Source organism: Pleurodeles waltl, chromosome 5 (genome assembly GCF_031143425.1).
Source record: "Pleurodeles waltl isolate 20211129_DDA chromosome 5, aPleWal1.hap1.20221129, whole genome shotgun sequence".
Lineage (NCBI taxonomy): Eukaryota > Metazoa > Chordata > Amphibia > Caudata > Salamandridae > Pleurodeles > Pleurodeles waltl.
The window spans coordinates 219,995,410-220,020,927 of record NC_090444.1 but is presented as its reverse complement, the minus strand read 5'-3'; the positions used below and the strand labels follow the sequence as shown (position 1 = coordinate 220,020,927).

The window sequence follows — 25,518 nt, the reverse complement described above, 5'->3', positions numbered from 1 at the left end:
CACGTATCATGCGCAGAGTATACTTGACTTTGTGCTCCTCTGGCCCACCAATCACGATCGAGCCCTGCAGCAAGTCCAGCAAGGCCTCCAACAGTTTTGCTATGTTTTTTTCTCCTTCTTTTCTGTTTTTCTCTCTTGCTCAAAATCTGATGAAAAATTAGTGCAGGTTCCCAAACATGCACGGCAGCACTTCATTAGAGAGAAGTTTGGATTGTTTTGTCTTAGTTCTTAGGTCGAGGCTAGGCAGCTCACATGTGCTGTCTATCGGCATGCTGTAATCTACATCTGTAGGCTTTTATTGCTTCCGTGGCCTGTCTTTTAAAACTCCTTTGGTTTCTTTGGTAAATGCTTTACTTTTGTTCCGCCTTTTGGCTGTTTTGTTCCCGCCCTGGAGACTGACCTGTTACAAGGATTCTTGCACAATCACCCATACGTTCTTGGGCATGTGGGCACACTACTTTTTTTCTTTTGCTTTGCTTGTTTGTTAGTTTTCTGCTTGCCCATTTGTTTGTGTGGGCACACTACCTTTCTCTTTTCCTTCGACTTGTTTGGTAGTCGTGTTGCTTGCGTTCTGCTCCTTATCCTCAATGGTTTATTTCGGGGCACTTCGCTCATGTCCATGAAACACGCTCAGCTGAAGCCATTTGACAACCAGAATGTAGCCAACTAGAACGTAGCGGTGTATACATGTGTAAACAAACTTTAATTCCTGATGCCATTTTAGAGCCAACGCGGCTCAGTGCCATGCTTAATGTTTCATATTATTGCTCATTTTCAGTTAACTGCCCCCTGGATTGAAACTTAAGTTTTATAGTCTTTTTGTTAACTGCCCATGTTGAGCCCTGAACTCAGCTTGTCAGTTCCAAAGCTTCCGTCTCTAAATGTTATACAACATCTGTAGGAAGCTGGCTCTGTATCTACTATATCAAAATTAGATATAGTGTGCTTATAGTCCAGGGGTTTGACAGAGGCAATAATAGATAATAAAAATGCTCTATTTGTGGTAGTGTGGTCGAGCAGTTAGGCTTATCAGAGGGTAGTGTTAAGCATTTGTTGTATACACACAGGCAATAAGTGAAAACACACACTCAATGACTTAACTCCAGCCCAATAGGTTTTTATATAGAAAAATATTCTTTTGTTAATTTATTTCTAGAACCACAAGATTCATTTAGCAGGTAAGTACATCAAATAGAAGGTACTTTGCATAGTACTACTTAGGACTTTGAATAGAATCAATATTGTACCCAGTTTTCTTTAAAGTGGCAAAAAGCTATTTTAAAAGTGGACACTGTAAATTTCAACAGTTCCTGGGGGAGGTAAGTATAGTACAGTTTCTGAGGTAAGTACCACACTTATGGGTTCAGTCTCTGGGGCATAGGTAGCCCACCACTGGGGGTTCAAGGTAACCCCAAACACCCAGCAACACAGGGCCGGTCAGGTGCAGAGGTCAAACAGGAGCCAAAATAACGTGGGCCCGTATGGAGACAGGGGGGTACTTCGGTTCTAGTCTGCTTGCACGTAAGTACCCGTGTTGTCAGAGGGCAGGCCAGTGGGCTTTGGAGGAGTACTGGAGGGGCCCCAAGTAGGCACAAAAACCACACCCTCAGCAGCACGGGGCGGCTGGGTGCAGTGTGCAAACAGGGCGTCGGGTTCCCAATAGAACTCTACAGAGGGACCCGGGGGTCACTTACGCGATGCAGGCAGGGCATAGGGGGAGCCTCTCGGGCAAACCACCGACTAGGCAAGGGTGAGGGCTGCCTGCTGGTCATTGCTGCACCAGTGGTCAGTTTCTCTCGGACCTGGGGGCTGCAGGTGCAGTGCTTCTCCAGGCGTTGGATATCTTCATCCCGGGCTGTCACGGCCATGGTGGTCCACGGGATTTTCTCTGGCGGCGGCGTTGTGGGGGTGCAGAGAGGTCAGCCCAGGGTGGACAAGTCATCGGAGTCACCTGAGGGTCCTCTCTGGATAGTTGGTTTCTCTTGGCACAGGTCGGGGTGTTGGGTGCAGAGTAGTTGGACTCAAGCTTCTGGAGTGAGGTGACAGTCCCTTTAAAGTTGGTTTCTTGATGTTCTTTTTGGACAGGTCCACAGGAGTTTTGTGGTCCTCGGTGATGCAGGCAGTCCCCTGGAGGCTTTTCAGGGGTTGCTGGTCCTGCAGAACGTGTTGCTTCTTTTCTTGCAGCTTTTTGAAGTGCGAGAAGGGCCGGTAGGGCTTGGGCCCAGTCAGTTGGTGTCTCCTTCTCTTCTCTGTGGGGTTTTCAGCTCAGCAGTCCTTCTTTCTTGAGGTCGTCAGGAATCTGAACAGCTGGGTTCAGGATCGCCCCTAAATACTAAATTTAGGGGTGTGTTAGGATCAGAGGGAAGTAGCCAATGGATACTGTCCCTGACGGTGGCTATACCCTCCTTGTGCCCACTCCCTCTGGGGGGCACACATCCCTACCCCTATTGGTCCTAATCCTCCAAAGCAAGATGGAAGATTTCTCAAGGAGGGGGTAACTTCAGCTCTGGACACCTTAGGGGTGGTCCTGGCTGAGGGGGTGATTCCTTCTTGCTTTTCTCATTATCTCTCTGGACTTGCCACTAAAAGTGGGGGCTCGTCAGGAGGGGGGGCATCTCCACTAGCTGGAGTGCCCTGGGGCATTGTAACACCAGGCCTGAGTCTTTGAGGCTCACCGCCAGGTGTTACAGTTCCTGCAGAGGGAGGTGTGAAGCACCTCCACCCAGGAAAAGCTTTGTTTCTGACCACAGAGTGCACAAAGGCACTCACCCCATGTGGTCAGAAACTCGTTTGGAAGTGGCAGGCTGGCGCAGATCGATCAGCCTTGCACTAGCAGTTGGGCTAACATACAGGGAGCGTCTCTAAGATGCCCTCTGTGTGCATTTTTCAATAAATCCCACTCTGGCATCAGTTTGGGTTTATTGTGCTGAGAAGTTTGATACCAAACTTCCCAGTATTCAGTGTAGCCATTATGGTTCTGTGGAGTTCGTAATGACAAACCTCCAGACCATATACTTAGTATGGCTACCCTCCACTTACAATGTCTAAGATTTGACTTAGACACTGTAGGAATTAAAACTCCGATCTACTCACTCATCATATATACACATACAACATTACTTTTCACTTATCACCCAAATTTTTTTTATTACAAATACCAAATATATATTTCTTTCATATACATATAATTTATAAAGTCCCCCATCATATCACAACAAAAGAAAATAGAATAGAACCAAGTGCAAAATACGATAAAGTGCTTGTGCTTTAGAAAATAAATAGATTTCCCATCAAATAATTCCAGACAGAATTCTCTTAAAAACATAAAATAGCCTGTTGGTTAATCCTTCAACCACATTAAATCACAATATTATTTAATCAGGTATAATTATATCCCCAATTTGGACCTCTTCCAATAATAAACCAAATCCAGGCTAGAGCAACACCGCCGACGTTCGACGCTCTTGGGCCAAATCTCGCCTCCACATGGGTCTTCCTCAGGAGTGATAGGCAGGGGAACCTACAATCATCCAAATGAGTAAATCAACCTATATACCATCATTTGCATCTCCTGCTAATGTGCCACATCATACATCCTCTCCATACTCACCCATATAAATCCACATTAAATTAAATGTCCATCTTCATACATAACCCTTAATGAATCCATTAGTCTAAAAGACAAAAGAAACAAACCAACTCATATAATATCACAAGACATATCCACCTACAACCATTTATAAAACAACCCTACAAAAACATGCTTATCTTAACTCACTCGAAGAAAAATCATCTCATTATCATTCGAATTCAAGGAGCTTTTAAAACCTCCAACCAACGTTTTCTCCTATTTCAATTTCATAGCCTTAAACGAAAACAAACAAGTACCATTTATATATTATTCAAAACTACACCAACCTAATCAAAACCCAAACCTAATCTCTTGGGTTAAAAAATCAAATACACTTATAACATCAATTCTATCCAACCTTCAATATGATATCCATTCTACCTTACATTGGAGTGCAGTAGAGCTCACTTCACTTCATCTTTATTGACTCAAAATCAACTTCATTATCACCAAAAAACCTCCCGTCAAGATTAATCATTTAAATAGTGCTTCTCCATTGTACCCTATCTCATTCTACTAGGACGCTGACATAGCTTTTATTCTGCCCCGTTCCTTCCACCTCACATCCTTCGTATACGGAACAAACACGGTAAATCTCCGTGTTTAAATCACCTCCGAGTGCGCATAAGTATGCGTCAGCGCGTTTAATTAAAAAAGAGTAATGCAGAAGTTTTCCCAGCATTCTCCAGTGCATGTCACCCGGCGCATGAGCACCTAATAGAAAAACAAACTCAACCCGGAATGCGGAAATCATTTACATTTTTTAACTGTGTACCGCCGAAGAAAAATCAAAATGCATGCCTTCGATATGTAAACTCATCCCTAAGCGCAGCCGCGCCTTAGGAATAAAAAGAAAATAAATAAAAATGCCTAAAGTCTTTGCATTTTATCTACCACATTTTACTGCACTTTAGCGGTGCAATTATAGTATCCAAACCAACAGATACCATTCTCAAAGGAAACCTATTCATATACAAAAATATTCATTGAGAATTACTACCATTGTCAATCACCACCTTGTATAGGTGCTATATAGGCAACATCAATATCATCCTTTTACAGTATAAATGAGGGTTCAGTCGATAGAAATATATTATGGACATCATAATTAAGCAAATTACATATAATCCACCTATTTATAGTATCCACAATGCCCTAGAACACACTCTCCAACTAACCAAGCTCATTTCTGTCATTTAGAAAAACCCAACCCATATAAAAATAAGGATTGATGGTCGCAGCACATCCTCCATGGGTCGTAACCAAAACATATAAACATATCTCAAACATTCGATAGGCTAGCTGTTTGTCTTTCTATCTCCTCATATTCATTCAAACCATGAAAAACAGAATCCAAAACATGGATCCATTTACATTCCCGTAAATTAAGATTGTCTGATAAATTACCCCCTCGTCTATTAACCTTGATTTTTTCTAGCACAAACCATCTTAATGATTCAGCTGAATGATTCAATGTGGTAAAATGATCAACCAAAGGTGCCCCTTGAATTTAACAAAAAAATCGACTGCAATGTTGCATAATCTGCACCTTCACTTTTTGTTCTTTGTCCAACATATAATAAATCACAAGGATATTTGATCACATAAATAACATTATTGCTATTGCAATTTGTGTGGTCCTTCAATGTGACCAACTGATGTTTAGATTTAAAGATTTTCATTTCCAAACATTGTACACAGACCATAAATGACCCACATTGATAATGTCCAACAGTTTTTGGTAAATTCAACATCGTTGCCAGCGAAGGTCTCGGGGGTTCCCCAGAAATGAACTAACCACCCAGTCTTTATTGTCCTTACCCCTTTTGAAAGCATACATTGGGGGATCATTAATTTCAAGTTCATCTGAGATTCAATGTTGGTTAATAATCTTTTTATTTCCGTGCTTCTAGTACAATAGGTGGTCACACAGATCATCCTATTACTAGCACCATCTATACGAGCTTTAGGTTCAAGTAAAAACTCTCGACGACAAAACCAATCCCTTTTACGAGCCTTCCTCACCAACCCCCTAGGGTAACCTTGCATCTGTAAACGATTCATTAGCTCTTCAGATTCCATAAAACAATCATCTTTGCAAGAACAGTTCCTTCGAAGACGAAGGAATTGTCCATATGGTAAATTATCCCTCAAATTCCAAGGGTGATGACTCGTATATTGTAAGAGAGAATTTCTCTCACTCTTCTTTCTATACAAAGTGGTGTATAGCTGATTATCCTGTCCTCTAATTTTTAGATCCAGAAAATTAATCTGAAAAGCACTATATTGTATAGTAAATTGTATGTCCTCTGATCTCATATTCAACCATTTGTGAAAATCCAACAATTCACATTGGGTACCTGTCCAAATCATCAACACATCATCTATATAACGTTTCCATAAAGTTATATGTGCAAAATATGATAAAGTTTCATCAAAAATAAATTGCATCTCAAAATTATTCACATACAGAATTGCTACATCAAGTACAAAGGTTGCACCCATTGCTACTCCTTTTGTCTGGACATAATATTCCCCTTGAAATAGGAAAAATAAATTGTCATTGCTATCTCCAGTAACCTAACAATAAATTCAATAGGTACTTGCACAGGCTGTATCCTCCTCTCTAATGTTTCTCTAATCACCTGTAGGGCATGGCCATGAGGGATATTAGTATACAGAGAAACAATATACATTGTTACCAGGATTTGTTTCTCACAGTCAAAATGTACACCGTCCATTAATTTTTTAGCATCCATCGAATCTCTCACATAGGCCGCCGTCATTGTCACTAGCGGTTTCAGAAACAAAATCAACATATTTACAAACAGGTTCAACTATTGATCCACATCCTGATATAATCGAACGACCCGGGGGTTTCTCCAAATTCTTATGTATTTTGAAAAGTGTATAATTGGTAGGAATGCAGGGATTTTTCTTATTCAGATACTCATATTTTAAATATGTCAGGAAAACCAATAGGTGCCCCTCACTAGTTACTGGTTTAATCAGATCCCCCACTTCACTTGTTGGATCTCCTTTCAGTCTCTTATAGTTTTCTGGTCTGCCAATTGCATCAAAATCTCATTCTTATAATCAATCGTGTTTTGTACCACTACAGCTCCTCCCCTGTCTGCCATTTTGATCACTATCTCCTTATTAGATCCTAAGACGGGTAAAGCCTCCCTTTCTGCCTTTGTGATATTGTATTTCACATACCTTCCTTTTGAGATCAAATTCATAGTGTCCCTCATCACTACCTGTTCAAATACCAACATTTTATGTGACATCAAATGTGCCGGGGGAGTAAAAACCGAGGGTGCTCTAAGGCCCGTAACCGAAAGAGGTGTCTTAAACATAGAGTGTTTGAAATAATACCTTAATCTCACTTTTCGAAAGAAATTATGCAATTCCATTTTCAGATTAAAAGAATTAGGCAGATTAGTGGGGACAAAGGATAAGCCTTTTGATAGAGCTTGTTCTTCAGATGGTGACAGTTGATGAGATGATAAATTAATTACTGGACTCAACTGTTTCACCACCTGTAATGTTCTCTTCGGGTTTGTATTTCCCCATGTTCCCCCTGTTGGAAACGCACCTGTCTCCTGCCCCTCCATCTGCCTCTCCCCCATCCTCGTTCCCTGGGGAGGCCCATGTTCCACATGCGGCCCCCACCTCTGGGTTGCGTCCATTGTGTTGGTCCTAAAAGAGGCCCAGATGTCAGATCAACCGACTGCAGATCAGGTTCATGGGATGCTGAGCTGGTGCTAGGTTGTTCATTATCACTTTCACCTCCACTACCTCCTGAGGATTCCAAAAAAGTGGTATAATGCCTCAAGCCTCCCCCATTCCTAGTGGAAAATCTTCCTCTAGACTCTTGCTTATAATAATCGTCTGCCAAATAAGGGTAAGTCACTCTCTTGTCATACGAATTAATATCTCTAGCCAATTTGTCTAACTTAAAGGCTTGTGCCTTAACATCAAAATCTTCGTAGTTCTTTCCAGACGATCCAAAGCCTCTCTTGCATTAATTAATGCTTTATTGTCTAAAATCTCCTTTTTTAATTCGGCAATCTCCTTCATAAGTTTTTTCACCTCCTCTAGGGCAGTTTCGACCCCAAGTACCATCCAATGTCTCGAACAATTGTTGGCTACCCAACTAAAGTTCTCCTTAAATTTGGGATTATCCACACAGGTTGCTGGCTCATTCTTGACTAGCAAACCCAGTGGAATGGTGTTCAACTGTAAATGTTTAGTTAGCAAATGTCCATGTAGACAGTTCGTATCAGTTTTTCCTCAAATCTCTCCAATTTGTTAACCCTTTCATTTAATGTCAAATCCAACGTTGGGGACACATTATCCAAAAATTCAGTACTCGTTTCACCCAGACCCTTTGTGGTTTTATTGGATCACCTTCTGTGGTTGGTAAAATATTAGACACTGTAGGGGCATAGTGATCAGGCAGCTATGCCATCACCTGTGGTATAATGCACCCTGCCTTAGGGATGTAAGGCCTGCTAGAGGGGTGACTTGCCTATGCCACAGGCAGTGGTTTGTGGGCATGTCACTCTGAGGGGAGTGCCACGTCGCCTTTGTCTTGTCTCCACACCAACACACACAAGCTGCAAAGCAGTGTGCATGTACTGAGTGAGGGGTCCCTGAGAGTGGCATAATACCTGCTGCAGCCCTTAGGGACCTTCCCTGGACACAGGGCCCTTGGTACCCGGGGTACCTTTTACAAGGGACATAACTGTGTGCCATGGCTGTGCCAATTGTGGAAAAAAAGGTACAGTTTTAGGGAAAGAACACTGGCGCTGGGTCCCAGCACACTTCCAATGAAAGCTGGCATCAGCAAAAAGTGGGGGGTTACCATGCCAACAGTGGCATTTTCCTACAACATCCTTTCACCAAGACAATCAGCATTTTTGAGGGTTGTGTGTAGCAACTGTATAGCGCTTCAATCCCTGGCAGCAGGGCACCCAGGATAATGTCCTGCATGGTTATTCACTTATAAGGTCCCAAATGCGAGACACCTATTGGGTATGCCAATGCTTGTTTTATTTCATTTCCCTTGTGTGGAGGCGGACAAAGAGACCAGTTCTACTTCCCCACCCCGGCCTCGCTGCAATTCGCATCACATTCCTTTGGAAATCACCTACTGTCCTCTGGTTCAACTGTGACCAAACTGAAAGAGAATAAAGCCGAGGGAAGACAGGGCGCAGAGGAAGAAAGTGGGTGGGGCTCGAAAGCACGCATTCTCGCAACTCCCACGCAGATGACGTGCGTAGTGCACGAGAATGACACCCCCGTGGAGGCTGTGCATGGAAATTCCTGCAGAGCCTTCAGCTCTCGGGTCGGTGAGAAGTGATGGCAACGCTGGGCCGCTCGGTCGATGAACTTGCCCTAAGAGGGAGGGGGACACAAAGAGTGAAAGTCGGTGCAAACAAACTTCTCCCATCCCAGAGCCCACAGTTCCTTGACAGTGGTACCACACTTTAAGGTCGACTTTAGGAGATGAACTCCAGTGTCACGAGATATAATCTAAGTGACGCGAGCTCTGTACCCCAACCCCCCCCCCCCCCCCCGCCTCCTCCCCCCCCCCCGCATGGCTCTACAATCTGAAGAAGCCGACAGAACACCCCCGGACTGGAGTCGCTGTGTTCGTGAGGCTCATTTTCACATGTTTCCCTAATCGAGGGAGGTGTCAAAGTAAGGCCAGTTTATTTCCTTCATCCTTTAAACGCATCACCGGATAGTCGCTCGCTTATTACAGTCCTCCGGCAAAGATAACCAAAATTTAAATCCCCAGCTATTTAAATGACGCTCCGCGATCTGTTTTGGCCACAATGCCGGTACAGCCATCAGGGAGCCGGAGGCCCCACGAGATGATATTTGTCCAGGATCACACGATGTATCACATGATTAAAACGGAACCCTGTGAGCGATACAAAGATCCTGGGTATTAAATGCCTGACTGTGTTCTGGCAGCCTTAGGCCGTATTTATACTTTTTTTTAGCGCCGCATTTGCGCCGCTTTTTGACGCAAAACGGCGCAAACCTACAAAATACAATGGCATTTTGCAAGATTGCGCCGTTTTTGCGTCAAAAAACGACGCAAATGCGGCGCAAAAAAAGTATAGTGCTTTAATTTTCTGATCTTATGATGTTACTCGTTTTTTCTTGGGGGTGTTTTTCATTGTTCACCGACCGTTCAATCTGCCTTCCCTGCCGTGATTAACTGCTTGGTAATTTTGAATTTACATGTCTGTGTTCATTTTTTTTTTTTCTTAGTTTATTGTTGTGGTCATGGGACTTTTTCATGTCGCCTCAATGTAGTGAGAAGTTACTGGTCTCCAAGTGTAATAATTAAGGTAGTTTATTACTGATCTCTTGTGGCGCCAATACTAATGTTCCCGAACAGATTGACCAAGTACCTTTATCACTCGGCCCTCACGTGGTAGCAAGACAAACCAAAGTTTCTAGTTTCGGAGCCTGAGATAGGGCCCAAATGCATGTATAGCTCCCAAGTACAATAATTTCAGTTAACATGGAAACCTGTGGCCAAAGTTATCCAATGGCAGATGTTTAGAAATAATATTCATCTAACTAATATGATCTCACAAATAGCACTATCTAGACTCTTCATTCTGCTAACTCTCCTTTGGCTCACTCCAAACCTCATCTAATTAATATGATCTCCCAATAACACTACCTAGACTCTGCCCTCTTCTGTCACTTCTTTATCCTATTCAATGAAACTAACAGACCCACATGTCCACTGCTCAGATTAACAATTTATATTTCCCTATACTAATCACCCACTAATCCTTTGGGTTCCAGAGTAGCCGCTACTCGCTGAAAAGCGATTCTAAGCCTCGTCAGGGGTAGTAAGATCCACAAATATCCAATTACCATTACTCAGGTGGTCTGTGGTGGTACAGAGGCAAACTAACGCTCTTTGTGGAAGGATCACCTACAATGCACAGTAGGTCAAATCACCATTTTGTAAAGATACATTTCAAAAGGTAAGAGGTCCCAGTGCTGCACTAAAAAGTCAGGTAACAGTTTCTCTGTGTATATATATTGTAGTTATTTATTTTCCAGTTCAGCAATCCTTGTGACCTCCTGAAACTGTCTCCGGAGGAACCCCAGGCAAGGGAAAGAATTGGAGGAAACCTCACATAGAGGACAATTGGAGGGTACAATTCCAGCATCCAGGGCACACGGAGAGTCAGCTATGAAGCCAGGACTACTGATGTTCTTTGAGCTTCCATCCCTCTTCTGAATAGCTGCATCAAACATCCACTCTTCCCCGGCTATCCTTAGACCACCTCCAGTAAAACACCAGCAAGATCTGTGTGATCTCATACTTAAACACCATCAGAAATATGCTAGCTGGTAGAGTCTGCGTGTACCTTGGATAGCGGAGGAGCCATCTCGAATCTCAGGCTAGAGTCACATTAGACAGCCCTTAATGCAATGGGGATTTCAGCTACACGGACAGTAAGCTTGATGGGAGGCACCCGTAACCTGCATCAAATTGTTTTGTTATGTTGATTTGTATAGCGCACTAGTCACACAAGAAGCTATCTAGGTGCTTCGTGTGTAGGCGTGTGCTTTGCAAGGTGCTTATACGAAGAGACTGGTCTTCAGCTTCTTGCAGAACTCAAGAAGTGAGGAGGAGGCTCTGGTGTTTTGAGGGAGATCATTCCAAGCCTTGGGTGCAATGTATGAGAAAGAGCATCAGTTTGGGTTTTGCAAAAACGTGGAGTGTGTGCGACTGAGAGAGGCAGAGCATAGGTGTCTGGTGGGTTGGTGAAAATGTATGCAGCTGCTCAGGTGTTCTGGTCCTGTGTTGATTGTGGCTTTGTATGTGTGTGTGAGAAGTTTGAAATGACTGCACTTGTGAATGGGGAGCTAGTGAAACTTCCTGAGGTGCAGTTTGATGTGTAGTCCCTTATGGCTTACAAAACAGAGTGAGTGCTGCAGATTCCCATGGGTACTATCCGCTAAGGGAGGAGGGACAAGAGCACTACTTGACTGATCCTTGCCAGAACACCGTTGTCTAGCTGGAACCACCAAGGCTCAGAGAAGTAACCTTTGTACCAATATGAGGAAAGGTTCCCCACAAAGCTAAAATTCAAACATATTTTAGGAATTAGTCAAATGTAGTTACTTAATTTGAAAGAACACAGCATTGTTGCCTGTCACGTTGCAGAAGTCTCCACAATATGCAAATAGGTCATCAAAGCCATTGATATTTTCTGTGTTCTGAAGACAGCCAGAAATGTTATACCTCCTTCACCCTCAATAGAAAGCACATGAGCATGGTCTCATGCAAGCAGAGTGTTTGCGCTGAGCGACCTCCGTCTACTTCCTGACCCCCAGTCGCTGCTAGTGCTTGTGGTACTGCCCGCCGGTGGTGGGCTTCCTCACTGGAGGCCCGTGGGTGGCTGCGGTACTGTCTTGGCCACAAGCTACCAGGACATATAGTGCAAGACTGAGTCAGTCTTTGGACTAAGCACAAGCCTGTACATGCGCGCTGTCTGTCCCCAAACGCATGCTATTCATACTGCAGTTTTGCTAATGAAAAGTATGGTCAGTTGGGAAAATCTGCTGAGGTTTGCTGGGGTAGAGGGGGTACTGTGCACTTGTGGGCAAAGGGATGGTGTGTAAGCAACAGGACAGGCGTGGTAACAGGTTTCTTCTTTCCCTCTCAGCTGTAATCATCAAGCGTCGCTTCCTGGAGCCCAATCACTGCAGCCATTGACTCTCAGGAAATGAGGCTGCAGGGTGGTTGGCAACGCATGATAAACCAACTTGGCTCCCAAAGTAGACTCCTTTGCATGTCGTTGTTTGTCACTTTCCTGTGCAACCTGAGACATAAAAAGGCCATCCACTGTCACTCATGACTGATTCCAATCCCAGAATAACTGTCCTCTGGGCTGACCCAAAATGTTTACGGCTCTCCAAGTAAAGTAAGGGTGGAATGGGGCATGCCCGTTGTCAACTTTAAGTATGCTGTGGGCGATGGCTGAAGTGGGCTGACCCAAAGTCCCTCTCCGTATCCATTTTTATTTCATTACATGTGCTCTACCAACAGTCAACGCTGTTACGCTAGACCTAAAATGCAAAATGTCAATTGGGATGAAGGTCCTTTTACTGTGCTGTGATCTGTCCTAACTTGCTGTTTTCATTTTCTTCTAGGTTTCCCCGTAATTGTACCACTAATGACCTTAAATTCATGAGGCCACTCAAAGGACATCTCTTATTTTATTCCCCAGCAGAGTTTTAGACTCTGCAAGTTCAAGGGAAGGGGTAACCAAGATCTAGCCCACATAGTCATGAAGAACGTACACCATTACCCATTATTTGTAGTGTCTGTCTGCTGATAACAACTTCATTCAATATTCGAGGTGAACACCTTTTGGTTGTAACCCTGTTGTAGAGGTTTACAGATCCTTCCCTTGTGCAAAATCAGGACCCTTTGCTTGTGAAAAATCCATAAGGAGCAGGAGTCCCACTCCAGGGCTCAGTCTATGTATTTCAGTTTGTGGTGTGGGACTTGCGTGCACTTTAAGGACATGCTTAGTGAATTGAATCTCCTTTAATAGCTCAACATGAGTGAACCAGTGCTTAATTTGTGCTTGTTGTTTCCGGTGCTGAGCACTGGCACTTATTTTTGAGGGCCGGGGCTTATTCTTCTGCCTCAAGCATTTGCTGCAAGCAAAAGACACATATGGGAAAGACGGAGGAAGAAAAAACGAAAAAGCGTCACAAAGGGAGAAAGTAAAAAGTGGCTAGAATGAGCCGAATGGGCAGGGAGTGGCTTTATATGGATTGAAGAGGCCTGAGATGGCTTTAAGATTACTTTGCCTCAGTACTCCGTGTACGCACATTTAATTGCAGCAGCTGCGTGTTTAAGAGGAGGGCTTTGGGCACCGGCACCGTTTTATTTACAAATTAAACAGTGGAGTGAACAAATGCTCCAAGAAAAGCCTCCATCTACGTTGGGTCCTGTCCACATTTAGGAATACCGACCATCCTGTCTGGCTATAGCCTGACTTTGAGTCAAACACCACTTGTTTGGAGCTGGAGCCCTAACCACATTACACACATTCAAAACTCAGGGATGTCAAAAATCCAACGTTAATCCATTGGTAATCCATCTTTACCACCTACACTTTACAATATATAGCAGAAAGAACGCGTGTGGATATGAAACTCCCAAGATGAAGGGGGAGCGGGAAAGAGAAAGAGAAAAGACTTTCTTCAGTCATCAGTAGGACCCCCAGTGGTTGCTCGCACTAGCTTCACTGAAGCTTCACTGAAATAGATATATACATCATAAGTACCAAAATCTCTGAGAGATTATAAAGAATCAAATATCTGAATTAGTCAGATACCTGAATATGATAGCCTCTCCAAACCTATTTAGTCTTTCGAAAACAAACATTGAATTACTTGGTACCAGAAATAAGTTATTGTAAACTATTATCTGAAACGTGTATGCTCTTACAATGCCTTTGTCAAAATCTGTCATGAAAAACAGCATCAGTTCCAAATGTTATCACTTTTAAGATTCTTTGAAAATATGACAGCAGGGATCCTTAAATTAACTTCCTTAAAACTGGCTGTTAATTGCACACCCTTACCATGAAATTCGAAAATGCAAAAATAACTGGAAAAGTAGCTTCAAAATCCCCTGTAGCACAAGAAGCCTAATCCATCCATCATAAAAAGATGAGAAAACACCATTTCATGTCCACCCGTAAGCAATACGTACAGATGGCTCAGCGAGGACAATACAACAAATTTGTTTGGGAAGCAAGTGAGTCAGTATCATCTTCTGTGTTTTTGAACATGGTGTCTTGAAGATGACAGCTACTGTTAGAGCTTCTGCATGACTTGCGTGACCCTTGTCTCCTGAGACTTGGAGGCTTCCACTTCCAGGTACTGTTTGCATATATGATTGCATTTCTGCCTTTAGCGTCCACACATCAGAAATGTTTGATACTTTCTTTAACTCATTATTAAAGGAAGCAATCAATGAAGCAGCACACTTTACACTCTCAACTCCCACACCGGTTAAACTCCCTCCTCTGCGTTTCTTGTTGGCTGCATTCACTTATTTAGTCTTATAGTAACTGTAGGAAGTTGGCTCTGTATGTGCTATTTCAAAGTAAGGAATAGCATGCACAGAGTCCAAGGGTTCCCCTTAGAGGTAAAATAGTGGTAAAAATAGATAATACTAATGCTCTATTTTGTGGTAGTGTGGTCGAGCAGTAGGCTTATCCAAGGAGTAGTGTTAAGCATTTGTTGTACATACACAAGACAATAAATGAGGTACACACACTCAGAGACAAATCCAGCCAATAGGTTTTTATATAGAAAAATATCTTTTCTTAGTTTATTTTAAGAACCACAGGTTCAAATTCTACATGTAATATCTCATTCGAAAGGTATTGCAGGTAAGTACTTTAGGAACTTCAAATCATCAAAATTGCATGTATACTTTTCAAGTTATTGACAAATAGCTGTTTTAAAAGTGGACACTTAGTGCAATTTTCACAGTTCCTAGGGGAGGTAAGTATTTGTTAGATTAACCAGGTAAGTAAGACACTTACAGGGCTCAGTTCTTGGTCCAAGGTAGCCCACCGTTGGGGGTTCAGAGCAACCCCAAAGTCACCACACCAGCAGCTCAGGGCCGGTCAGGTGCAGAGTCCAAAGTGGTGCCCAAAACACATAGGCTAGAATGGAGAGAAGGGGGTGCCCCGGTTCCGGTCTGCTTGCAGGTAAGTACCCGCGTCTTCGGAGGGCAGACCAGGGGGGTTTTGTAGGGCACCGGGGGGGACACAAGTCCACACAGAAATTTCACCCTCAGCGGCGCGGGGGCGGCCGGGTGCAGTGTAGAAACAAGCGTCGGGTTCGCAATGTTAGTCTATGAGAGATCTCGGGATCTCTTCAGCGCTGCAGGCAGGCAAGGGGGGGATTCCTCGGGGAAACCTCCTCTTGGGCAAGGGAGAGGGACTCCTGGGGGTCACTTCTCCAGTGAAAGTCCGGTCCTTCAGGTCCTGGGGGATGCGGGTGCAGGGTCTCTCCCAGGTGTCGGGACTTTAGGTTCAAAAGAGTCGCGGTCAGGGGAAGCCTCGGGATTCCCTCTGCAGGTGGCGCTGTGGGGGCTCAGGGGGGACAGGTTTTGGTACTCACAGTATCAGAGTAGTCCTGGGGTCCCTCCTGAGGTGTTGGATCGCCACCAGTCGAGTCGGGGTCGCCGGGTGCAGTGTTGCAAGTCTCACGCTTCTTGCGGGGAGCTTGCAGGGATCTTTAAAGTTGCTGGAAACAAAGTTGCAGCTTTTCTTGGAGCAGGTCCGCTGTCCTCGGGAGTTTCTTGTCTTTTCGAAGCAGGGGCAGTCCTCAGAGGATGTCGAGGTCGCTGGTCCCTTCGGAAGGCGTCGCTGGAGCAGGATCTTTGGAAGGCAGGAGACAGGCCGGTGAGTTTCTGGAGCCAAGGCAGTTGTCGTCTTCTGGTCTTCCGCTGCAGGGGTTTTCAGCTGGGCAGTCCTTCTTCTTGTTGCAGGAATCTAACTTCCTAGGGTTCAGGGTAGCCCTTAAATACTAAATTTAAGGGCGTGTTTAGGTCTGGGGGGTTAGTAGCCAATGGCTACTAGCCCTGAGGGTGGGTACACCCTCTTTGTGCCTCCTCCCAAGGGGAGGGGGTCACAATCCTAACCCTATTGGGGGAATCCTCCATCTGCAAGATGGAGGATTTCTAAAAGTTAGAGTCACCTCAGCTCAGGACACCTTAGGGGCTGTCCTGACTGGCCAGTGACTCCTCCTTGTTATTCTCATTATTTTCTCCGGCCTTGCCGCCAAAAGTGGGGCCTGGCCGGAGGGGGCGGGCAACTCCACTAGCTGGAGTGTCCTGCTGGGTTGGCACAAAGGAGGTGAGCCTTTGAGGCTCACCGCCAGGTGTGACAATTCCTGCCTGGGAGAGGTGTTAGCATCTCCACCCAGTGCAGGCTTTGTTACTGGCCTCAGAGTGACAAAGGCACTCTCCCCATGGGGCCAGCAACATGTCTCGGTTTGTGGCAGGCTGCTAAAACTAGTCAGCCTACACAGATAGTCGGTTAAGTTTCAGGGGGCACCTCTAAGGTGCCCTCTGGGGTGTATTTTACAATAAAATGTACACTGGCATCAGTGTGCATTTATTGTGCTGAGAAGTTTGATACCAAACTCCCCAGTTTTCAGTGTAGCCATTATGGTGCTGTGGAGTTCGTGTTTGACAGACTCCCAGACCATATACTCTTATGGCTACCCTGCACTTACAATGTCTAAGGTTTTGTTTAGACACTGTAGGGGTACCATGCTCATGCACTGGTACCCTCACCTATGGTATAGTGCACCCTGCCTTAGGGCTGTAAGGCCTGCTAGAGGGGTGTCTTACCTATACTGCATAGGCAGTGAGAGGCTGGCATGGCACCCTGAGGGGAGTGCCATGTCGACTTACTCGTTTTGTCCTCACTAGCACACACAAGCTGGTAAGCAGTGTGTCTGTGCTGAGTGAGAGGTCTCCAGGGTGGCATAAGACATGCTGCAGCCCTTAGAGACCTTCCTTGGCATCAGGGCCCTTGGTACTAGAAGTACCAGTTACAAGGGACTTATCTGGATGTCAGGGTCTGCCAATTGTGGATACAAAAGTACAGGTTAGGGAAAGAACACTGGTGCTGGGGCCTGGTTAGCAGGCCTCAGCACACTTTCAATTGTAAACATAGCATCAGCAAAGGCAAAAAGTCAGGGGGCAACCATGCCAAGGAGGCATTTCCTTACACAACCCCCCCCCCAAACGAAAGAGGATGAGACTAACCTTTCCCAAGAGAGTCTTCATTTTCTAAGTGGAAGAACCTGGAAAGGCCATCTGCATTGGCATGGGCAGTCCCAGGTCTGTGTTCCACTATAAAGTCCATTCCCTGTAGGGAGATGGACCACCTCAACAGTTTAGGATTTTCACCTTTCATTTGCATCAGCCATTTGAGAGGTCTGTGGTCAGTTTGAACTAGGAAGTGAGTCCCAAAGAGGTATGGTCTCAGCTTCTTCAGGGACCAAACCACAGCAAAGGCCTCCCTCTCAATGGCACTCCAACGCTGCTCCCTGGGGAGTAACCTCCTGCTAATGAAAGCAACAGGCTGGTCAAGGCCATCATCATTTGTTTGGGACAAAACTGCCCCTATCCCATGTTCAGAGGCATCAGTCTGCACAATGAACTGCTTAGAATAATCTGGAGCTTTGAGAACTGGTGCTGAGCACATGGCTTGTTTCAGGGTGTCAAAGGCCTGTTGGCAGTCCACAGTCCAGTTCACTTTCTTGGGCATTTTCTTGGAGGTGAGTTCAGTGAGGGCTGTCACAATGGATCCATATCCCTTCACAAACCTCCTGTAGTACCCAGTCAAGCCAAGGAATGCCCTGACTTGAGTCTGGGTTTTTGGAGCTACCCAGTCCAGAATAGTCTGGATCTTGGGTTGGAGTGGCTGAACTTGGCCTCCACCTACAAGGTGTCCCAAGTAAACCACAGTTCCCTGCCCTATCTGGCATTTGGATGCCTTGATAGAGAGGCCTGCAGATTGCAGAGCCTTCAAGACCTTCCTCAGGTGGACCAGGTGATCCTGCCAGGTGGAGCTAAAGACAGCAATATCATCAAGATCAGCTGTGCTAAAGGACTCCAAGCCAGCAAGGACTTGATTCACCAACCTTTGGAAGGTGGCAGGGGCATTCTTTAAACCAAAGGGCATAACAGTAAACTGATAATGCCCATCAGGTGTGGAGAATGCTGTCTTTTCTTTTGCTCCAGGTGCCATTTTTATTTGCCAGTACCCTGCTGTCAAGTCAAAGGTACTTAGAAATTTGGCAGCACCTAATTTATCAATGAGCTCATCAGCTCTTGGAATTGGATGGGCATCTGTCTTGGTGACAGAATTGAGCCCTCTGTAGTCCACACAAAACCTCATCTCTTTCTTTCCATCGGTGGTGTGAGGTTTGGGGACTAAGACCACTGGGCTAGCCCAGGGGCTGTCAGAGCGCTCAATTACTCCCAATTCCAGCATCTTGTGGACTTCCACCTTGATGCTTTCCTTAACATGGTCAGACTGTCTGAAGATTTTGTTCTTGACAGGCATGCTGTCTCCTGTGTCCACATCATGGGTACACAGGTGGGTCTGACCAGGGGTTAGGGAGAAAAGCTCAGGAAACTGTTGTAGGACTCTCCTACAATCAGCCTGCTGTTGGCCAGAGAGGGTGTCTGAGTAGATCACTCCATCTACTGTGCCATCTTTTGGGTCTGATGACAGAAGGTCAGGGAGAGGTTCACTCTCTGCCTCCTGATCCTCATCTGTTACCATTAACAGATTCACATCAGCCCTGTCATGGAAGAGCTTAAGGCGGTTCACATGGATCACCCTCTTGGGGCTCCTGCTTGTGCCCAGGTCCACCAAGTAGGTGACCTGACTCTTCCTCTCTAGTACTGGGTAAGGGCCACTCCATTTGTCCTGGAGTGCCCTGGGAGCCACAGGCTCCAGAACCCAGACTTTCTGCCCTGGTTGGAACTCAACCAGTGCAGCCTTTTGGTCATACCAAAACTTCTGGAGCTGTTGGCTGGCCTCAAGGTTTTTGGTTGCCTTTTCCATGTACTCTGCCATTCTAGAGCGAAGGCCAAGTACATAGTCCACTATGTCCTGTTTAGGCACATGGAGAGGTCTCTCCCAGCCTTCTTTGACAAGGGCAAGTGGTCCCCTTACAGGATGACCAAACAGAAGTTCAAAGGGTGAGAATCCTACTCCCTTCTGTGGCACCTCTCTGTAAGCGAAAAGCAGACATGGCAAGAGGACATCCCATCTCCTTTTGAGTTTTTCTGGGAGCCCCATGATCATGCCTTTTAATGTCTTGTTGAATCTCTCAACCAAGCCATTAGTTTGTGGATGGTATGGTGTAGTGAATTTATAAGTCACTCCACACTCATTCCACATGTGCTTTAGGTATGCTGACATGAAGTTGGTACCTCTGTCAGACACCACCTCCTTAGGGAAACCCACTCTGGTAAAGATACCAATGAGGGCCTTGGCTACTGCAGGGGCAGTAGTCGACCTAAGGGGAATAGCTTCAGGATACCTGGTAGCATGATCCACTACTACCAGGATATACATATTTCCTGAGGCTGTGGGAGGTTCTAGTGGACCAACTATGTCCACACCCACTCTTTCAAAGGGAACCCCCACCACTGGAAGTGGAATGAGGGGGGCCTTTGGATGCCCACCTGTCTTACCACTGGCTTGACAGGTGGGGCAGGAGAGGCAAAACTCCTTAACCATGTTGGACATATTGGGCCAGTAGAAGTGGTTGACTAACCTCTCCCACGTCTTGGTTTGTCCCAAATGTCCAGCAAGGGGAATGTCATGGGCCAATGTTAGGATGAACTTCCTGAACAGCTGAGGCACTACCACTCTCCTAGTGGCACCAGGTTTGGGGTCTCTGGCCTCAGTGTACAGGAGTCCATCTTCCCAATAGACCCTATGCGTTCCATTTTTCTTGCCTTTGGACTCTTCAGCAGCTTGCTGCCTAAGGCCTTCAAGAGAGGGACAGGTTTCTTGTCCCTTACACAGCTCCTCCCTTGAGGGTCCCCCTGGGCCTAAGAGCTCAACCTGGTAAGGTTCAAGCTCCAAAGGCTCAGTTCCCTCAGAGGGCAGAACTTCTTCCTGAGAAGAGAGGTTCCCTTTCTTTTGCTGTGTTGCAGTTGGTTTCCCAACTGACTTTCCTGTTCTCTTGGTAGGCTGGGCCATTTTTCCAGACTCCAGCTCTACTTTTTCACCCTGTGCCTTGCACTGTGCTCTTGTTTTCACACACACCAGTTCAGGGATACCCAGCATTGCTGCATGGGTTTTTAGTTCTACCTCAGCCCATGCTGAGGACTCCAGGTCATTTCCAAGCAGACAGTCCACTGGGATATTTGAGGAGACCACCACCTGTTTCAGGCCATTGACCCCTCCCCATTCTAAAGTAACCATTGCCATGGGATGTACTTTTCTCTGATTGTCAGCGTTGGTGACTGTGTAAGTTTTTCCAGTCAGGTATTGGCCAGGGGAAACCAGTTTCTCTGTCACCATGGTGACACTGGCACCTGTATCCCTCAGGCCCTCTATTCTAGTCCCATTAATTAAGAGTTGCTGTCTGTATTTTTGCATGTTAGGCGGCCAGACAGCTAGTGTGGCTAAATCCACCCCACCCTCAGAAACTAGAGTAGCTTCAGTGTGGACCCTGATTTGCTCTGGGCACACTGTTGATCCCACTTGGAGACTAGCCATACCAGTGTTACCTGGATGGGAGTTTGGAGTGGAATCTTTCTTGGGACAGGCCTTGTCTCCAGTTTGGTGTCCATGCTGTTTACAGCTATGACACCAGGCCTTTTTGGGATCAAAGTTTTTACCCTTGTACCCATTGTTTTGTGAAGAGGCTCTGGGCCCACCCTCCTGTGCAGGTTTTTGGGGGCCTGTAGAAGACTCTTTACTATTTTTAGTTTTGGTTGTCTCATCACTCTTCCCCTGGGGAGTCTTTGTGACCCCTTTCTTTTGGTCACCCCCTGTTGAAGTCTTGGACACCCTTGTCTTGACCCAATGGTCCGCCTTCTTTCCCAATTCTTGGGGAGAAATTGGTCCTAGGTCTACCAGATGCTGATGCAGTTTATCATTGAAACAATTACTTAACAGGTGTTCTTTCACAAATAAATTGTACAGCCCATCATAATTACTTACACCACTGCCATGAATCCAACCATCTAGTGTTTTCACTGAGTAGTCAACAAAGTCAACCCAGGTCTGGCTCGAGGATTTTTGAGCCCCCCTGAACCTAATCCTGTACTCCTCAGTGGAGAATCCAAAGCCCTCAATCAGGGTACCCTTCATGAGGTCATAAGATTCTGCATCTGGTCCAGAGAGTGTGAGGAGTCTATCCCTACACTTTCCTGTGAACATTTCCCAAAGGAGAGCACCCCAGTGAGATCTGTTCACTTTTCTGGTTACACAAGCCCTCTCAAAAGCTGTGAACCATTTGGTGATGTCATCACCATCTTCATATTTAGTTACAATCCCTTTAGGGATTTTCAACATGTCAGGAGAATCTCTGACCCTATTTATGTTGCTGCCACCATTGATGGGTCCTAGGCCCATCTCTTGTCTTTCCCTCTCTATGGCTAGGATCTGTCTTTCCAAAGCCAACCTTTTGGCCATCCTGGCTAACTGGATGTCCTCTTCACTGGGGCTATCCTCAGTGATTTCAGAGGTGTTGGTCTCTCCTGTGAGGGAACCAGCATCTCTGACTATTATTTTTGGAGTCAGGGTTTGAGGGACCCTGTTCTCCTTAGATAGGACTGGTAGGGGGGAATTGTCCTCCAAGTCACTATCCTCTTCCTCTGAGTTGCCACCCTCAGAGGGGTTGGCCTTTTCAAACTCTGCCAAAAGCTCCTGGAGCTGTATTTTGGTAGGTTTGGGGCCCATTGTTATTTTCTTTATTTTACAGAGTGACCTTAGCTCCCTCATCTTAAGATGGAGGTAAGGTGTGGTGTCGAGTTCCACCACAGTCACATCTGTGCTAGACATTTTGTTTCTAAAAGTTGGAATACTTTTAAGAATCTACAACTGTTTCTAGAATCTAATTTCAAACTTTTAACAAACTTTTAAACTCTAAAAGACAATGCTAAACAGGGACTTAACACACAAGGCCCTAGCAGGACTTTTAAGAATTTAGAAAACTTTTCAAATTGCAAAAATCAATTTCTAATGACAATTTTGGAATTTGTCGTGTGATCAGGTATTGGCTGAGTAGTCCAGCAAATGCAAAGTCTTGTACCCCACCGCTGATCCACCAATGTAGGAAGTTGGCTCTGTATGTGCTATTTCAAAGTAAGGAATAGCATGCACAGAGTCCAAGGGTTCCCCTTAGAGGTAAAATAGTGGTAAAAATAGATAATACTAATGCTCTATTTTGTGGTAGTGTGGTCGAGCAGTAGGCTTATCCAAGGAGTAGTGTTAAGCATTTGTTGTACATACACAAGACAATAAATGAGGTACACACACTCAGAGACAAATCCAGCCAATAGGTTTTTATATAGAAAAATATCTTTTCTTAGTTTATTTTAAGAACCACAGGTTCAAATTCTACATGTAATATCTCATTCGAAAGGTATTGCAGGTAAGTACTTTAGGAACTTCAAATCATCAAAATTGCATGTATACTTTTCAAGTTATTGACAAATAGCTGTTTTAAAAGTGGACACTTAGTGCAATTTTCACAGTTCCTAGGGGAGGTAAGTATTTGTTAGATTAACCAGGTAAGTAAGACACTTACAGGGCTCAGTTCTTGGTCCAAGGTAGCCCACCGTTGGGGGTTCAGAGCAACCCCAAAGTCACCACACCAGCAGCTCAGGGCCGGTCAGGTGCAGAGTCCAAAGTGGTGCCCAAAACACATAGGCTAGAATGGAGAGAAGGGGGTGCCCCGGTTCCGGTCTGCTTGCAGGTAAGTACCCGCGTCTTCGGAGGGCAGACCAGGGGGGTTTTGTAGGGCACCGGGGGGGACACAAGTCCACACAGAAATTTCACCCTCAGCGGCGCGGGGGCGGCCGGGTGCAGTGTAGAAACAAGCGTCGGGTTCGCAATGTTAGTCTATGAGAGATCTCGGGATCTCTTCAGCGCTGCAGGCAGGCAAGGGGGGGATTCCTCGGGGAAACCTCCTCTTGGGCAAGGGAGAGGGACTCCTGGGGGTCACTTCTCCAGTGAAAGTCCGGTCCTTCAGGTCCTGGGGGCTGCGGGTGCAGGGTCTCTCCCAGGTGTCGGGACTTTAGGTTCAAAAGAGTCGCGGTCAGGGGAAGCCTCGGGATTCCCTCTGCAGGTGGCGCTGTGGGGGCTCAGGGGGGACAGGTTTTGGTACTCACAGTATCAGAGTAGTCCTGGGGTCCCTCCTGAGGTGTTGGATCGCCACCAGTCGAGTCGGGGTCGCCGGGTGCAGTGTTGCAAGTCTCACGCTTCTTGCGGGGAGCTTGCAGGGATCTTTAAAGTTGCTGGAAACAAAGTTGCAGCTTTTCTTGGAGCAGGTCCGCTGTCCTCGGGAGTTTCTTGTCTTTTCGAAGCAGGGGCAGTCCTCAGAGGATGTCGAGGTCGCTGGTCCCTTCGGAAGGCGTCGCTGGAGCAGGATCTTTGGAAGGCAGGAGACAGGCCGGTGAGTTTCTGGAGCCAAGGCAGTTGTCGTCTTCTGGTCTTCCGCTGCAGGGGTTTTCAGCTGGGCAGTCCTTCTTCTTGTTGCAGGAATCTAACTTCCTAGGGTTCAGGGTAGCCCTTAAATACTAAATTTAAGGGCGTGTTTAGGTCTGGGGGGTTAGTAGCCAATGGCTACTAGCCCTGAGGGTGGGTACACCCTCTTTGTGCCTCCTCCCAAGGGGAGGGGGTCACAATCCTAACCCTATTGGGGGAATCCTCCATCTGCAAGATGGAGGATTTCTAAAAGTTAGAGTCACCTCAGCTCAGGACACCTTAGGGGCTGTCCTGACTGGCCAGTGACTCCTCCTTGTTATTCTCATTATTTTCTCCGGCCTTGCCGCCAAAAGTGGGGCCTGGCCGGAGGGGGCGGGCAACTCCACTAGCTGGAGTGTCCTGCTGGGTTGGCACAAAGGAGGTGAGCCTTTGAGGCTCACCGCCAGGTGTGACAATTCCTGCCTGGGAGAGGTGTTAGCATCTCCACCCAGTGCAGGCTTTGTTACTGGCCTCAGAGTGACAAAGGCACTCTCCCCATGGGGCCAGCAACATGTCTCGGTTTGTGGCAGGCTGCTAAAACTAGTCAGCCTACACAGATAGTCGGTTAAGTTTCAGGGGGCACCTCTAAGGTGCCCTCTGGGGTGTATTTTACAATAAAATGTACACTGGCATCAGTGTGCATTTATTGTGCTGAGAAGTTTGATACCAAACTCCCCAGTTTTCAGTGTAGCCATTATGGTGCTGTGGAGTTCGTGTTTGACAGACTCCCAGACCATATACTCTTATGGCTACCCTGCACTTACAATGTCTAAGGTTTTGTTTAGACACTGTAGGGGTACCATGCTCATGCACTGGTACCCTCACCTATGGTATAGTGCACCCTGCCTTAGGGCTGTAAGGCCTGCTAGAGGGGTGTCTTACCTATACTGCATAGGCAGTGAGAGGCTGGCATGGCACCCTGAGGGGAGTGCCATGTCGACTTACTCGTTTTGTCCTCACTAGCACACACAAGCTGGTAAGCAGTGTGTCTGTGCTGAGTGAGAGGTCTCCAGGGTGGCATAAGACATGCTGCAGCCCTTAGAGACCTTCCTTGGCATCAGGGCCCTTGGTACTAGAAGTACCAGTTACAAGGGACTTATCTGGATGCCAGGGTCTGCCAATTGTGGATACAAAAGTACAGGTTAGGGAAAGAACACTGGTGCTGGGGCCTGGTTAGCAGGCCTCAGCACACTTTCAATTGTAAACATAGCATCAGCAAAGGCAAAAAGTCAGGGGGCAACCATGCCAAGGAGGCATTTCCTTACAGCTACTGTTAGAGCTTCTGCATGACTTGCGTGACCCTTGTCTCCTGAGACTTGGAGGCTTCCACTTCCAGGTACTGTTTGCATATATGATTGCATTTCTGCCTTTAGCGTCCACACATCAGAAATGTTTGATACTTTCTTTAACTCATTATTAAAGGAAGCAATCAATGAAGCAGCACACTTTACACTCTCAACTCCCACACCGGTTAAACTCCCTCCTCTGCGTTTCTTGTTGGCTGCATTCACTTATTTAGTCTTATAGTAACCATTGACACCTGGATAGAGTATCATGATC

At 45.9% G+C, this 25,518-nt stretch overlaps 1 protein-coding gene across 1 annotated transcript in view; it reads left to right on the top strand.

Annotated features, from left to right (window-relative positions):
- Positions 1-9,233: 9,233 nt before the first annotated feature.
- TRAF5 (TNF receptor associated factor 5) overlaps positions 9,234-25,518 on the top strand; it is a 261,574-nt gene continuing 245,289 nt past the window's right edge. Inside the window, exon 1 of the mRNA XM_069233948.1 lies at positions 9,234-9,340. The gene's annotated coding sequence lies outside the window, so the exon portion shown is untranslated. The remainder of the gene's footprint in view (positions 9,341-25,518) is intronic.